The sequence below is a fragment of the Phocoena phocoena genome, chromosome 12 (genome assembly GCF_963924675.1).
Source record: "Phocoena phocoena chromosome 12, mPhoPho1.1, whole genome shotgun sequence".
NCBI lineage: Eukaryota > Metazoa > Chordata > Mammalia > Artiodactyla > Phocoenidae > Phocoena > Phocoena phocoena.
The window spans coordinates 22,129,111-22,145,475 of NC_089230.1; positions in this window are offsets into that span (position 1 = coordinate 22,129,111).

Sequence of the window (16,365 nt, forward strand, 5' to 3'; positions counted from 1 at the left end):
AGTAAACACCAAGTATTATAGAAACTAATAAATGACATTAGATGGAGGGGTGCTGCTTTGAAAACTCTCAAATAATTCTCCGTACAAGAGTTTCACTTTTTTAAAGACATTTTAAAATTTTTATTTATTTATTTTTGGCTGTGTTGGGTCTTCGTTGCTGCACGCGGGCTTTCTCTAGTTGCGGTGAGGGGGGCTACTCTTCGTTGCGGTGCGTGGACTTCCCATTGCTGTGGCTTCTGTTGTTGCAGAGCACCAGCTCTAGGCGCACGGGCTTCAGTTGTTGTGGCACGTGGGCTCAGTAGTTGTGCCTCGCAGGCTCAGTAGTTGTGGTGCACGGGCTTAGTTGCTCAGAGGCATGTGGGATCTTCCTGGACCAGGGATCGAACCCGTGGCCCCTGCATTGGCAGGCAGATTCTTAACCACTGCGCCACCAGGGAAGTCCAACAGTGTCATCTTTAAACTCAAAATTATACTTAATGATTTAGATGGGGACATACATATTATCTTGGCTTCAGACAGTGGTGTGATACTTTTCATTGACTCAGCCCTATCAAAAAAGGCAAACCACTGAAGGGGGCAGCAGCTGCAAAAGTCAGTCACAAAAAGGGACCACAGATGAACTGCTGAGCAGAAGAGTGATGAGGCAGGAAGAACAGGTGAGTAGCAGTAAGAAACCTCCAGATCTTAAAATCCCCAAAGAGAGTTACTTTGATTGTAAGTGGTAATCGAGAGTCATTTTATTTCTAAAAAGAGGAGCAACTAATAAGATACTTTAGGGCCACAGTAATACCTTTTTTCCTGAAGGTTGCTTATCTGGAATAAAATGTATAATACTAAATAGAAAACCAGAAAGGTGTAAGAGAAATACTTGAATAAGCAAAAATAGACATCAAACTGATTCTTGCACTTGCCTTAAGCCTGCATTTTCAATCTGTCTTTTACTGTTAGAGACTACTTAAGTAACAAAGAGAACAAGATCTAGAGTCAGACAGACCTGGGTTTGCTACTTATGAACTATGCAACCCTTGGAAAATTGACTTCACCACCTTGTGCCTCCTAGTTTTCACCTGTAAAATAGGAACAATAGAATCTAGTCTATGGAGCAGCTGGATGATTAAATCAAATCATGTCATTTAAGAAATATGCCTAACATTCAGCAAGTACTCAATAAATATTAGCTATTTTTATTTTTACTACCATCCTGAGCATTCTAATATAAGTGTGGTTATTCTGTCAACAGCAAAACCAAAAGAAAGGACTGAACCAGGAACAGATAATAGGATCAATGTTATAAGCCAAAACCAATCTATTGACTTTGTGGCTACTTCTGGGATCCACTTAGAACAGAGAAGAAATGGATTATTCATGTATGCCATTATTACAGAAATTTAAAATAGTATCTGATATTCAGGACATGTTTTTATATTCACCAAACTACAAGCTCCAGCATCACGCAGCTCCCAGGGGAATTTCTACATGAGAAAAAGGCTACGTCCTAAAGAGCATTTTTGCACAACATTGTAAATCAACTATACTCCAATAAAAATTTTTTAAAAACAATAATAATAGAGGATTTTTGTATGGAAGCTATGTTTTCAAATCCATCCATCCAAAATATTTGAAATTGAAATCAGTGTTACTGTTTACAAGAAGCAAGATGTTATAGTGAGTCATTAATAATAACATAATAATAATGGATGTGAACTCTGGAATAGCACGTAGTTACATCCTGGTGCTTCTGTTTACCGTGTGCTTTGGGGGCAGGGTCAAGTACTTAAACTCTGAGCCTATTTTCTCTTCTGTAAATAGAATATTATCCACCAAAAAGAACTAGATGTAACATTGCATGGAACTTAGTGAGCGCTTTAAAAAGGGTAGCCTGTAAATTTTTGTCACATGGAAAGTTCACTTTTTTGGAAGAATGGGTCCATTTCGCATTGATGCTGGGTGAATGAGGTGTTTCCCATTCATGCTGGGGATGAATGAGTGTACTTCTGAAACAAAAGAACAATTATATATTCAAAGAAGTTATCATCTGAAGGACCAAAGATGAAGTCTAACCTCCTCATTTCACCGAGGAGGAAACTGAGGCCCAGAGGAATAAAGGGGCAAACCAGTGAAGCCTGGCTGCCAGCCTTATAGATATTAATAGAAGGAAGTATCAGCCCAGGAGAACTCCTAGCTTCTTAATCTTTGTGGCGCATGACAATCCTCCGTTATCAATATGTGAATAGTGGCCTCCTCTTATGTTCCCGTGCTCTCTAAACAATACTCAGGGAATGATGTTCATTAGTTTGGCGACACTCAATACTATTTCTTGTGCTTGTGCAACTTTTTTTTGCTATAAAAGGTTCTGACACTTAGGAATTCCATATTCACTCCTGAAGCTATTTTATAAAAGCTGCCTGCAATCTTGTCAGACAAGAGCTGCAAAGGACAACCAAGGGCTTAATGCATTCCAGTTCTCAGGACTCCATCACTTTGTACAGAAAAGGAACCCAAGACAGGGCAAGAACTTGTAACCAACATAAACCATATGACACGCCACCTTTCATCCACTTTACTGAAGAACAGAAACAAATAAATTAAGAATAGAACAGAGGAAGGAAAGCATTGTATGTCTTCTCAGGGGACCAATTAGCAGAGACACATCCCTGGGATTTAAACAACTTTCTCACAAGAATGGAAAATCCTGAACAGGGTTACTAAGGTTCTAAACAGGAACTACAAAAAACACAGTACAATTTTGTGTCACTCAAGTTGTGGCCTCAAAGTTCTATTGAAAAGAATAAGAATATTTTTTAAGTAGAAAGAGTCATAGATTTCTATAACCTGAAAAGAATCTAAAAGTTATGCAATAAAACCTATCATTTCACAGATGAAAAAACTATGATGTTAAACTACTTGCCCAAGATCACATAATCAGTGGTGTCAGAGCCAAAAAGACCCCCTGTGTCACCTGCCTTCCAACTCAACTGTCCTTTTTGAGAAACAAGCTACTACTCTACTGCAAACTCACTCTCCTTTTCAATGAATATAGGCTACAAGATACAAAATACTTAAATCCTGTGTCAGAAAGCTTTAGAATTCAACCCTTTTATAGGAATTGTTTTAAATGTCAATATGACTCCTTGTAGATGTCATTTAATCCAAATGCATTAAAGTCTAAAAAACCTACTGTCTTCCATCTCTTTACTCCTACTGACTCCCCTAAAAGTCACAAAGAGAAATTAGTGAAGAAATTTTGAAATTGGTGGAGAAATTAACATGGTACTAATTCTCTTAATATCAGCAATAGTCAGAAATAACTTCATTCTCCATATACCAACTGTATTTCTATGGCAAATCATTTCAGAAAGGGACATGAGGAGTAGCACAGAGAATACCTTAATTCTTCCAGAGTAAAAAGAATAGTAATTTGGTTTATTCAAGCCTGCTTACAATTTTGTTTCATTTTCTGGTTAAAGCTCATGTTCCTGAGCCTAAACAATGAATAAAAAGAGAAGTGCTATTCTATTACTCATTGTAACGTCTTTTATTAAGTTGGGTTCACCCCCCCACACTTCAAAAAGGCGGAAAGATTTATTCTTCAAATCTGCACAAATCTTGACCCTTATTTGACCTATAATGTACATAACTGGCTTTACCATAAATGAAATTAAAAGGTAATCATGAGAAATACACACACACACACAAAAATACATGTAAAACTGGGAAAATCTGAAAATGAGAGGTGTATTGTATCAATATCCTGGTTGTGATATTGTACTTTAGTTTTGCAAAATGTCACCATTGGGAGAAACTGGGTAAAGGGTACGTGGGCTGTCTCTGTATTATTTCTTAAAACTGCATGTGAATCAACAAATACCTCAATTAAAATTTCAATTAAAAAAGTAAACCCTGAAGCCCTGATGAATGTTACTTTCAGATGGTTCAGTAAAAATTTGTGTGTGTGTGTGTGTGTGTGTGTGTGTGTGTGTGTGTACGTATGTACAGACAGTGGAGGGGAGAAGAGAAGAAGAAAAATGATAAAATGAATGGAGTAAATATTTATAATAAGTGTTTCTGTGTAAAGAGTACACAGCTGTTGTGCTATTTTTGCAACTTCTCTGTAGGTTTAAAACTATTTCTAAATAAAGTTAAATACACACATACACATTTACACTGAAGGGTATCAGTGTTCATCTGATGACACTTTCATCACTACTGAGTATTATTGCTTTAATCATTGCCAGTTTGATAGAAGAAATAATGTCTCATTTGGATTTCCTTTGTTCAGATTGACATATTCAAGTCATTTCTATAGTTTTCCATTATAAATACTTTTCTTTCTAGTGATTTGTGATTTTTTAACCAATTCAATACTAAATATGTTAAGCCTTGTTCATATTTGCTATAAATGTTTTCAATACAGCAATATTAAAGTTTTCCTTAAGGCATTCCAAATAATTTCATCCTGAGAAATGCTCATAAAGGAAAGTAAGATGACACTCAAGTAGCACACTCAAGTTTTATTGGCATTTTTACTTATGATTGAAATGTCCTTTAAATGTTATCACCCCAGTCACTCAGTGTGCTTCTTAATGTCATCCAATGTAGGTAATGTAATAATGTCATCCCATTAGAAATGAAGTGGAAAGATGTAGTTTTGGCCCAAGCATGCCACACACACTGAACAAAGTCTTTTCCTATTTAGTCTAAAGTCTAAATAGTTTCAAGAAATTTTTAATCATCCCATCAGAGATGTAAACTCTTGTAAGACATGGGCAGTCAGAAAAATGATTAGGTTTAAAGAAGTGGTTGTCAGTTTATTTTTAATATATAAACTGATTCTCTTTCAAATCATTATTTCCAGAAATCAGAGTGACATGCTTCTATTTGGGCAGTAAAGCTACAAGCTTCTAATATTTCCCATAAGCCAAGAGACAATAGCCTCATTCACCATTCACATTGGAAAAGCACAATGTCATGTAATTTATATAAGCCATAAATGGAACAGTAGCTTCATGCAGCTTGAGACCAATTAATGCAAGTCTTGCTAAGTCTATTAAATTTCTTAGGGTATGAAAAATATGCAGTCACTACAACTCCAAAGTATATTTATAAAGTCTGTAATTCCAGAACTTGAGTGTAACAGTATATACTCTATCCACAGGAGTAGGCAGAAAATATACTTGAATAATTTGTGTATTTGAATCTATCAAAATTAAAATTTAAAAGGTAGATAATATAGTTTATGTTTCCCTTTTGAATGTTTTTCAACGAGATAGTAGGAAACTTTACCTTGGAAAGGTTGGTATTACTTCCATATACTCTAACATACTAATATCTAAAAAGAATCAGATAATCTTAAACCATTCCATATGAATTATAAACAGCAAAAGGGAAAAAAGAAACAGTTATAATCTGGCAAGAAATGGAAAAACTTTCTGTCAAAATAGCTCAATAAAGAAACTCAAATCAGGGTATTAAACTCCATAATTTTATGTGATTAAATATTCATGCTTTAACTATATAATGACATAAGATTGTTTTAATCATATAGGATTCAAATGAACTATATAACTTAATTTCATAGCCAGAAATTTTTTACATCACTTGTTGATCAGTTTCACATCTTTTATTTTAAAACCTGGTATTCATATTTTCTTCATGTGTAACGTAGTTTTTTCCCCATAAGATTTAAATCACCTAGGAAAGCTGAAAGGAAGCTAGACAAATATCTGCTGTTAAAAACCTTACTATATTTTCAGAAAAAACTGAAGTTTAAAACAAACTCACATTCATTCAAAATGTGTTGCCTGTATATGAGAACAAGTCTTATATGAGACTGTTGGCTGTATCCCAAAATAAATTCTTTCAGGTTATACCTTGCTAATTCCACTGGGTAAATGGAACTTTAAAACTCACAGGTGTGGAATTACTTCACATGCAGTTTAATAAAAATAAGTGGTTCCTTTCTAATTATATTGCTCACTACCAGGAACAGAGCTGCCAAGTGCTAGGCTTCTGGGCACTAACCCTTTTTCCTATTTTGAAAATGTGTGCTGGAGGGAGGGAGGCAGACGGTGCAAGGAATGGACAAAGGCCTGAGGGGCTTGTCTCTTCCCGGGTATTACACTGAAAGAGGAAATTTAAGTGGAAATAAATAAGGCTCCAGAAGGTGGGGGAGGGAGGGCGAATATCAATTTCTAGAAACTCTTGTATATTAGTGGAAGGGAGTAAAATGTCTGCCCAAGATTAAACAAAACACCAGAGGGAAAATTACATATTACAAGAAAAGGTAACTTCTGAGTTGGCCACAATAATAAGCTTGGTCCTTCAGAGAACAACCTTCCTTTTTCCATTCTGGAAGGCTAGGGGATGCTCGGTGGCCCTTTCGCAGGGTCGCTCTGAGGCACTTCACCACTTGGATGACAATTCCAGAGGCAAAACCCATTAGGTTTCTCTAAGCGTTTCATCGCCCTATACCCCCCACTTCAACTTCTATACAAGACCCATCATAGATCCTATCACGTTCAATGGCATCTTCTTTAATTACTTTTTAATCTACAAAGTACACCGTGAACCTTTTCTGCGCGCTTTTTTTTTTTTAAACCATTCAAATAACCCAAAGATCCAAGAATAACTTCTACAGTCAAGGGTGGCAATGTGTAAAGTCAACATTTTCTCGGCATACTAGTACCTTCCAAGCCCCCAGGTGCTGATGATCCAGGAGAGCGGCTTCTTGGCAGGGCGAGGCCCCTGGATGGAGCAGCCGCGCGGGTGATTCCTTGTTTCATTTGAATCCAAAACCTTTTCCCCATTCTTGAAGCCCTGCCCTTTTTATTATGCTTTACGCCGCCCAAACGTGAGGTTTACCTCTCGCTGGAAAAAAGCCAGCGGCACACACTTGTCACAGCTCCGGCAGGCAGCAGCAGCTCACCCCTCAGTGCCTCGAGGGGCCAAGGGAAGACAAACCGGTTTATTCCGTCAATGCGGTTGAAGTCCTTACAAAGCCCTTGGGGTGGGGAAGGGGGAGGCACAGGTAAAGGTGTGAAGGAATTCTGAGCTGAAAGGGGGGACTTACATGTCGGCATCACTGCGCTGAGGTCCCCAGGGGCCGCGCGGTCATGCTCCACCACCTTCCCCGGCTCTGCTGCTCCGAGTTCCCCGATGGAGCCTCCCTGGCGCCTGGGCCGAACGCGGCGGCCGAAGCCTTCTTCACGCTCTTTCTGGAGAGATCATCGGGGCTTCCCGACAGCCGCTCCTAGCCGGCGCTCGGGGTGGCGCAAGGTGGACGACCGGCTCCGCGGAGTTCAAGTGCGGATCGCGGCGGCCAGGGGGCGGGCGGGGCGGCAGGTTCCTCCTTACAGAGAAGTTGGAGGAAAGTTAGGGCGAGAACGTTGAAGCTTAGCGGCTGGGTCTGCCTTCGAGCTGGTGCTGGGTGCTCGGGGTACCCCGGGTGCTCCCAGGGCGGTGGGCGGCTGGGTGAAGGGGTCCGTTTCCGTAGGTCCTCGGCCCCGCTGGCGCGCGGCGGCACGTGGTCACCCCCTTTGTGGCTCTCGTTACGCCCCCTCCCCCGCCGCGGGCTCGGGCTGTTCCCGGGGCCCGTCCACCCGGTCCGCGCTTCCGGCGCCGAGGCTCTGCCCGGGCAGCGGGCTCAGGTGCTGCTGCCCTGGCGGCGCGCGGCGTCTGGCCGGGCCCCGCGCGGCCCTGGGGCGGCCCCAGCCTCGGTGCTCGGCGGCGGAGACCGTCCCGTGGGCGCAGCCGCCCCACCCAGGATCCCGCCCCGGGGCAGGAGGGAGAAGTCTCGCTGCGGGTTGGGAGAGGCGCTCCCCAGACTGGCAGCGAGGGGCAAGCTGCGGGGGCCGGAGGGAGTGGGACACTGGCTCCGGGCCCGGCGCGGCTGCCAGCCGGGGAAGGGGGCGGGGTGGGGCAGACCCGGAGGTCACCCGAAAGCCGGGCGCCCTGAATCCGCGAGACCCTCCTCGCGAGAAATGAGCAGCTCGGAACGCCCGCGGGGATGTGGGCACCTTCTCCTTGCTCGCCGGGGTGCTGCGCTGCCAGCCCAGCTGGGTCTGCGCGGGACCCCTCCGCCAGGTTCCCGGGACACTGCCTTGCTTTTCTTTTACTTTTCAGTCGCTTTTTTTTTTTTTTTTTTCCTCCTCCTTCCTTTTCTTACATCTCTCTCCCCCCTCTCCCTTCTTTTGTTCTTTTTCTTTCTAATAATCAGAGTGAAGTGAGAACTGTCTGTCTTCACAGCACACTCAGACCCCCCATACCATCACCACATCTCTTGGTCTCTGCTGGGGTAGAGGGGGTGAGAGTCTCTCAGCCCCCCCCTCCAACCAAGGATGAAGACCAGCCTTAAAAGGGGGCTGAGCAGGTGGCAGTCGCCATATACCTATGCTTACCACCGCGCCTTCCACAGAAATACACCCGCTATCTTCTCCCACTGATTTGTTGACACGTGTAGTTCCATCCTTTTGCCTTAGAATTTTGTCTTCTGTTGAAATACATCTAAATACCCCAAGGAGTGGAAACACTTTAAAGCTTTGACATTGCCCTTGGTTTGGATTGTTCAGATCGCTTTTGGAAAGAAGCATTTGTGCTGTGATATGAGGTGGAAACAGCCTGAGAAATCTGAAAGTGGGTGCAGAGGGATTCAGTGAAAGCCAAAACTTGGCAGGACTAGTGACAAACTGATTGCTCCACAATTTGGCCTGGGATCCTCCTCCTTCAACCCTCTCTTGCTGCTTCACTGGGACTCTGGGATAGGACTAGGTAAGTCATGCTTCCTTTTAAAATCTGCACCACTTTAAAAAAAAAAAAAAATGAAGGGATATTAACATGGGGCTGAGTAGATATTCACATAACATTCAGCAGGATTGATTTGCAAATGCAAATCCAGTTACTCAGTAGGGAAAGTCCACTGCCTGGCCTCCAGTGCTCCTATAGAGTCGCTGCCTGGCAAAGGGATCTGGACAAACCTCCTTGGAAATGAGAAGAGAAAAACAAGGACTCAAACTCTCAAAGACGTTCCCTTCCCCTTCGGAATTGCCAGTTAATCCATGAAAATGCTGGAGGCAAAGCCGAATGCCAGTGCTGTATGCACATCCAGAGCCAGAGCAGCCCGGCTTGAACTGTGAACATGCACGCACACGCATCCACACACAGGGCACACACAGAAGTGCCAAAAAATGCACATAGCATTGATTGGCTATTGATAGAGAACAGTTGGGGTGGAAAAAAAGAAGTAGAGCAGGACTTGAACGCAGACAGCTAGCTACTTGCAAAAGGACGCTGGAACACTGCCACCAAATCCAGAGGCCTGAAAATCCAGGGTGTGTTCTTTTTGTGACTTTTATCAATATTTACTCTGATGACTAAGCCATATGATTAATAGAGACATTGAACTGTAGCACTTAAGGGAAGCTAAAGTTCTAGTGTCTAGTCCTCTCATACTACAGACAGGGAAATGAGACTCAGAGATGTGAGAGCTGTACAAACTAGCTGGAAGTGACTGGGAACTAGGACCCAGGTCTACAGATTCAAGTGACCAGAGGCTAGGACCCAGGTCTTGCAATTCAAATCTGTCTCTATTACACCAAACCGTCTCAAGAGAAGTTAAGTTCCACTCATAGAATATTATTAAAGAAAAAAACATTTATTATTCCGCAGTTCTCAGGTTCAGGAATCTGAGCACAGCTGAGTACGGTGTCTCTCATGAGACTGCAATGAAGTTGTTGGCTAAGGCTGTGGTGTTACCTGAAGGCTCAACTGGGGAAGGATCTGCTTCCCAGCTCATACATGTAGTTGTTCCACTCATAGAATTTTAAAGCTAAAAGAAACCAGGAAACACAAGGGCAAAGAAAGAAATATAAATAACTGAATTTATCAGAGTTCTCCAGAGAAACATAAACAACAGGATGTGTATATGTATATAGAGAGGTTTAAGAAATTGGCTCACATGACTATGAGGTGCCAGTCCAAAATCTACAGGGTAGGCCAGCAGGTTGGAGACTCAGGATAGAGTTGCAGTCACGTCCAAAGGCAGTCTGCTGGCAGAATTCCTTCTTGGAGGAGGTCAGTCTTTGTTCTATTCAGGCCTTCAACTGATGGGATGAGGCCCACCCACATTATGGAGAGTAATATGCTTTACTCAAAGTCCAGTGATTTCAATGTTAATCTCATCTAAAAAACACCTTCACAGAGACATCCAGAATAATGTTTGACCAAATATCTGAACCCTAAGGCCCAGCCAAGTGGACAGATAAAATTAGCCATCGTGGTAGCGGAAACAAATGCACATATATCTAAAAGATAGGAGTAGTATACTTAATGTGGTATTATATGTTAAATATTCATAAACTTATGTACTAATATTGCTATACAATTACATGAATCGTAGCTAAAGTATTTCAGGAAGCCAGTGCTTTTGACTGGTCAGTACATTAGTAAAATCTGTGTATTTTGATACTTCTGTCCTTAAACTAAGGATTTGTTCATTTTCTTCAAAAGGGAAATGGAGTGTGTAGAGGCGAGTACACGGTCTTTTAATGCAACAACCTGGGTTTAAAACTTGGTCCTGTAGTTTACCGGCACTGTAAACTCTGGTAATTTACTATGTAAACTACATAAGGCTAATCTGTAATAACACTTACAGTGTTTAACTCGTGAGACCATCAGGCAGACTCAGTGAACTAATGGTACAGAGCACCCAGCATATTTCCTGGAATTTCATAATATTGGTGGCCTCTGCCTGCCCCACATGTCATCCTAAGATGGAAAGTGCCAGACCACATTCCTCTGCATACAGGAATCCTCTGACAGAATTCCAGACATAATGAATACTGAACATCTGCTTGAATCCTTAGCACTGAAGAACGCTCAACTAAGAGAAACTTCCTCTTTCTGTTGATTGAAACAAACATTCATGCCATCAACTTCCATTCAGAACAAGGACATGCTATCTTCCACAAAAAGCCTTTCAAATCTCTGAAGACAGCTATCATCTCTCCCCTCAGCCTTCCCTTATTCACTTTTCACAGCCCCAGTTATTTTAACCATTCAATGCCAGACTTCTCACTACCTGTGTGATTCACCCTTCCCTACTGACACATGAGTCATTATCAGCCCTCTTGACAATGTGCTCAAAGTGGATTCCATACCTCCCCCATGATGAGTGGGATCCTTACCTTTCCTGAACTAAAGATTACTTTTGTGTAAATAAAAGTTAATATTGACCTTTTGAACAGCCATATAAGATATTTATAGTTGGGATAGGAGTAGCTTTTATTATATTGATCTTCTACTGTGTGCCAAGGAGTGTATAAATTTTATTCTAACAAATCAAAGTTGTTCAAGGCATTACCTTAATCTGTAAATAATTCAACCCAATTTTTGTTTTAATCTCTCCTTCTGCCTTAATCAATCGTATCCCTCCCCTTTCACGAGGCTTGTTATTTTCTTCGGCTGGGGAGGTGGGGCAGGGAGTGAGGTGCAGAAGAAAAGCAGTCTTTGACTTATCTGTGTCAGCAGGTACCAAGCTGTCTGCTTATCGGTTCACACAGGTTATCGGTGAAGGTCCTCCAGGTTTATGGCTCTTTCTTGACTCCCTGATGGGCCATAACTGTCCATCAAGGAGCCCTTCTCTCTCTGGGACCTTGACTCCTCTCTGGGTCTCTAACTGGGAGGCAGGGTGCAGGAAACCACTTAACTCCCTGCTCTCAGGACCGCCCCCCACCATCTCTCTTCCTTCCCTCCAACTTGAGAAGGGAGAGATAGCTTCTCTTTCTCTGCTGTGTCTCAACTTTTTATCTGTACCTCAGCTCCCCTCCGTTCTCTTGGTGCTTAAGGTTATGGAAAACATAGGAATTTCCAGACGGTCCAGTGGTTAGGACTCTGCACTTTCACTGCCGAGGGCGCAGGTTCAATCCCTGATTAGGGAACTGGGATTGAACCTGCATTCAAAAAGTTATGAAAAACAAATGCAGACATCCTGAATGTCTTCTATTTTCTCCTCTGCCCCACCATTTCCAGAAGCTATGAGCATACACCCACTCGAAGACTGAAAAGGGAAGAGGAGAAGGGGAAATAAGCAGAGGAAGAAAGGAAAACAAAAAGTTAATCTCACAAAAATATCATGCCTCCCCCAATTCAATTTCTTCACAAATGATTATTATTCCTATTTAAAGACAAAATGTCTTTAAATAGGAATTAAAGTTCAAATTAAACTTCAAAATGGTTATGCAAGTTAGCCAAGATCAGGCAACGAGCAAGGGGAGGCTGAGCCCATACCAAGATCTGAGTGACGGCTTTGCCCTCATGGCCTCTCCTCAGTGTTGGCCCAAGTGTTTTCACAGGAGCTGTCACCAAGTCAGAAAGCCCATCCTGCCTAATGCACTGATCTGAATCCATGCTCAGGTTGCTGAGTACATCTTATCCTGTTGAATTCAATCCAGTGTATCAGTTTGAAGAAATTGATTCCTTCGTTAATCTTGTTAACAATCTTTTCTAAGTTTTTGCTACATGCAAAGTTAATAATTATGTTTCCTATATTTGGAAGATTTACATAGTTTCTAGTATACAGTCTGGTCAGAAGAAATGCATGGAAAAAGACATATAGGGAAATGCAAGCATAGAGGTGTTTCTGCTATTGCATTACCCAGTTTTCAAAAGCACTCCAAAGCTGGCTTTCACTAGGTGGGTGGGTATTCATTAATGTTTCTGAGAATCCAGTTGTATATATATATAATACATTGCTTTTGTAAACTTCACAGTTTCAAAAACTGGGAAACACTCCTGAATTATATAAGAAAATCAAATATGGGAAGAAATGCAATAGTGAGAGCTATATTCATCCAGGTAATTATTAATTGCCCTTTTCATTCATTCATTCATTCATTTGGTAAAAATACTGATCACCTACTATATGACAAGTATTGTTCTAAGCACTGTCATGACAGCCGTGAACAAAAATAAAGTTTCTGCGTTTGTCAAGCTCATATTCCACTTGTAGTGGGAGGGGAAGTAGATAGTAAAGTAATAAAAAAATAGAGAGAAAGAGATAAAGAATATAGATGGTGATAAGTTCCATGAAAAAATAAAGCAGGAAGAGACTAAAGAAGATAGGGGTGTCAGGTGTTATTTTCTACAGAGTAGTCATGGAAAGCCTCTCTGGTAAAATGTCATTGTAGAAGAGATTTGACTGAAATGGAGAATAGAGTCAGGCAGTTGTAGAAGGGAAGAGTTTCCCAGACAAGAAGAACAAGAAGGTGCAAATGCTCAGTGGCAGTAAGGACTTGTCCTGCGTACCAGAGCAAGGAGAACCGAGAGGCTGAACTTGAGGGAAAAAAATGGAATGTGGTCTGAGAGAGAGCAAAAGGCCAAATTTTATGCTTAGTGGGCAAGAAAACAAGCTTTGGATTTTATTGTAAGATAAGTAGTCGTTGTAGTAATTTTGAATAGAAAAGAGCACAGCCTGGGGCTTCCCTGGTGGGGCAGTGGTTAAGAATCCACCTGCCAATGCAGGGGACACGGGTTCGAGCCCTGGTCTGGGATGATCCCACATTCCGCGGAGCAACTAAGCCCGTGAGCCACAACTACTGAGCCCCCGTGCCTAGAGCCTGTGCACAACAACAAAAGAAAGCCACCGCAATGAAAAACCTGTGCACCGCAACAAGAGAAAGCCCGCATGCAGCAACGAAGACCCAGCACAGCCAAAAATAAATAAATTTTAAAAAATAAATTAAGGAAAAAGAAAGAAAAGAACACAGTCTGGCTTATGCATAAGATAGACTCTAGGGAGTTCATGAGCATAAGCAGAAGACTATTTAGCAGGCTGCACAATCAAAAACAAAAAGAGATAGTGATCGTTTGAACTGTGGAGGTAGAAATGGAAGTGGTGAGAAGTAATTGGACTTGGGATAGTTTGAAGGAGTTTTGCTGATAAACTGGATACGGAGTATGAGATAAAGCAGAGACAAGGTATACTCTGGGTTTTTCACATATACAGCTGAGTGAATGGAGTTACTAATAACAGGGTTGGAGAAGAATGAGGGAAAAGCACGTTTGAGAGGGAAAAATCAAGAGTTCCATTTTGGTCATGGTTAGTCTGAGATGTCTATTAGACCTTCTAACACATGCAACTTCCACACTGCCTGGAATATATTTGGTGCTCAATGAAAGTTAATTAATTAATTAAGCAAACAAGCATTGCATTCTAAGGTTTTACCTGAGATCAATGCCAAGCTTCTTGGCATCAAATTGTTTGTAGAATAAAATTTCATAGAGGAGTTGGAAGTTCAGTTAAGTCTTGAAGAATGGGTTAGAGTGACAGAAAAAGAGGCAAAGAGTGAGAATTTGAAGCAGGAGAACTATTTTTAACAATGTAGGGAATCCCTGGTGGTCCAGTGGTTAGGACTTGGTGCTTTCACTCCTGGGGGCCCAGGTTCAAACCCTGAGCAGGGGATTGAGATTGAGCCGGGGATTAAGATCTTGCAAGCCACCTAGCGCAGCCAAAACAACAACAACAACAATGTAGGAATAAATATCTGAGGGTAAGTGGGCAAACAGTCTGGATGCATTTGTCAATTCTAGAAAAATAAAAGCTAATTGCTGGTAGACTGTGGAAGGCTTGAAGAGTCAGGCTAAAGAGTTTGTCTCATTTTTAACTGTCTTCTGTTTTTATGTATCTTGTTGGCAAGGGAGTCACATGATGAAAGCAGTGTTTGTGGAGAGCTAATCAGGATGGACTGCAGCAGAGAAGATTTATGCAAGGAGAAGACTGCAGTAACACCAGGTGAGAAAATGAATACTGTGCAAACAGTGGAAGTAGAAAGGAAGTAATGGGTTCAAGAGCCTTATGAAGTAATGAAGACTTGGTTCTTATCTAGTCCAAACCCACATAAGAGTTATCTAACCTCTTGATGCTTGACATCATGCAGACAAAGTATGGTTGGCTGCATTCTTGTTAATTTATACATGATCCCTCGTTATTTGTACATGATAGAGCTCTGGGAGTCATTAGGGCTGTTTATCAGCGGGGTGCTTCACCTTCTCTGCACACAGTAGGAGTGCTCCATCCTTTCCCTTGGATGTTAGGCATGATAATGTGACTTGCTTTGGAAAATAGGATGTGAGTATACATGACATGTATCATTTTGGGACAGAAGTTTTTAAAATATAGAGTGCAATTTGTCACTGTCTCTTCCTTTGACACAGCAACTGGCATCAGCCTGGATTCCAGAATAAGGCTGATGTGGAACGGGTTCAGCCAGCCACAGGGGAAATATAGTGTAAGTGACAAATAAGCTTTTGTTCCTATAAGCCACTAAGATTTGGGGTTATTTGTTACTAAGGTAAAATCCAGCTGATGCTGACTGATATGATAACTACTGTCTAACGAATCGATAAAACAATAGACGGTCAAATGTCAAAGATATTTAAATAATGGAAAGGGACCTATTTTATGTGGGGAGTCTTACCTTTCCATTTCAAATGTATTAAACAACAGATATATCACTTGAAGTTTGATGATATTCGTAAGTCTGGCCAAAAAGAGATACACACGAACAGGAAGTAAAAGTTTTTATTATGCATTTGTTGAACTGTGTTGATTCTATATAAGTTTTCTGTGATCTGTATTTTAAAAATCAAAGTAGTTTTCCAAGGATTTTGCAGAAAATGGAAAGTGTGTGTGTGCACATGTGTGTGCATCTGTGTGTCTGTGTGTGTGCACGCACGTGAGAGAGGAGAAAATCAAATTCCCTATGGAAGAATGACAAACCTGGAGTAGAAGTAAACACTTTGTGAAACCAAAACTCATATCCTTTATTGGTGCAGAAATTAATATCCAAGATACTTTTCTACAATTGGAGAAAAAGTTGATTAATTTTAAAAGCTGATTAATTAAAAAGGATAAACACACTCCTTAACACAAAGAACAGCATGCAGGCTTCCCTGGTGGTGCAGTGGTTGAGGGTCCGCCTGCCGATGCAGGGGACACGGGTTCGTGCCACGGTCCAGGGAGATCCCACATGCCGCGGAGCGGCTGAGCCCATGAACCATGGCCACTGAGCCTGCGCGTCCGGAGCCTCTGCTCCGCAATGGGAGAGGCCACAGCAGTGAGAGGCCCGCGTACCGCAAAAAAAAAAAAAAAAAAAAAAAAAAGAACAGCATGCTATTTCATTTAGAACTATGCAGCCGATGAATTTATAGAGCAGAACAAACAACCAGTTTTACGTTTTAGATGTGTTGGAACTGACAGAGACTCTCCTTGACCAAACTCTAGACAGATTCCTTTGAACCTGACTAGGCCCCATCCTTGGGCATTCCTCAAAAGTCTACTTTTAGCGAGAATCCCACTAAGTCAGTTTAGCC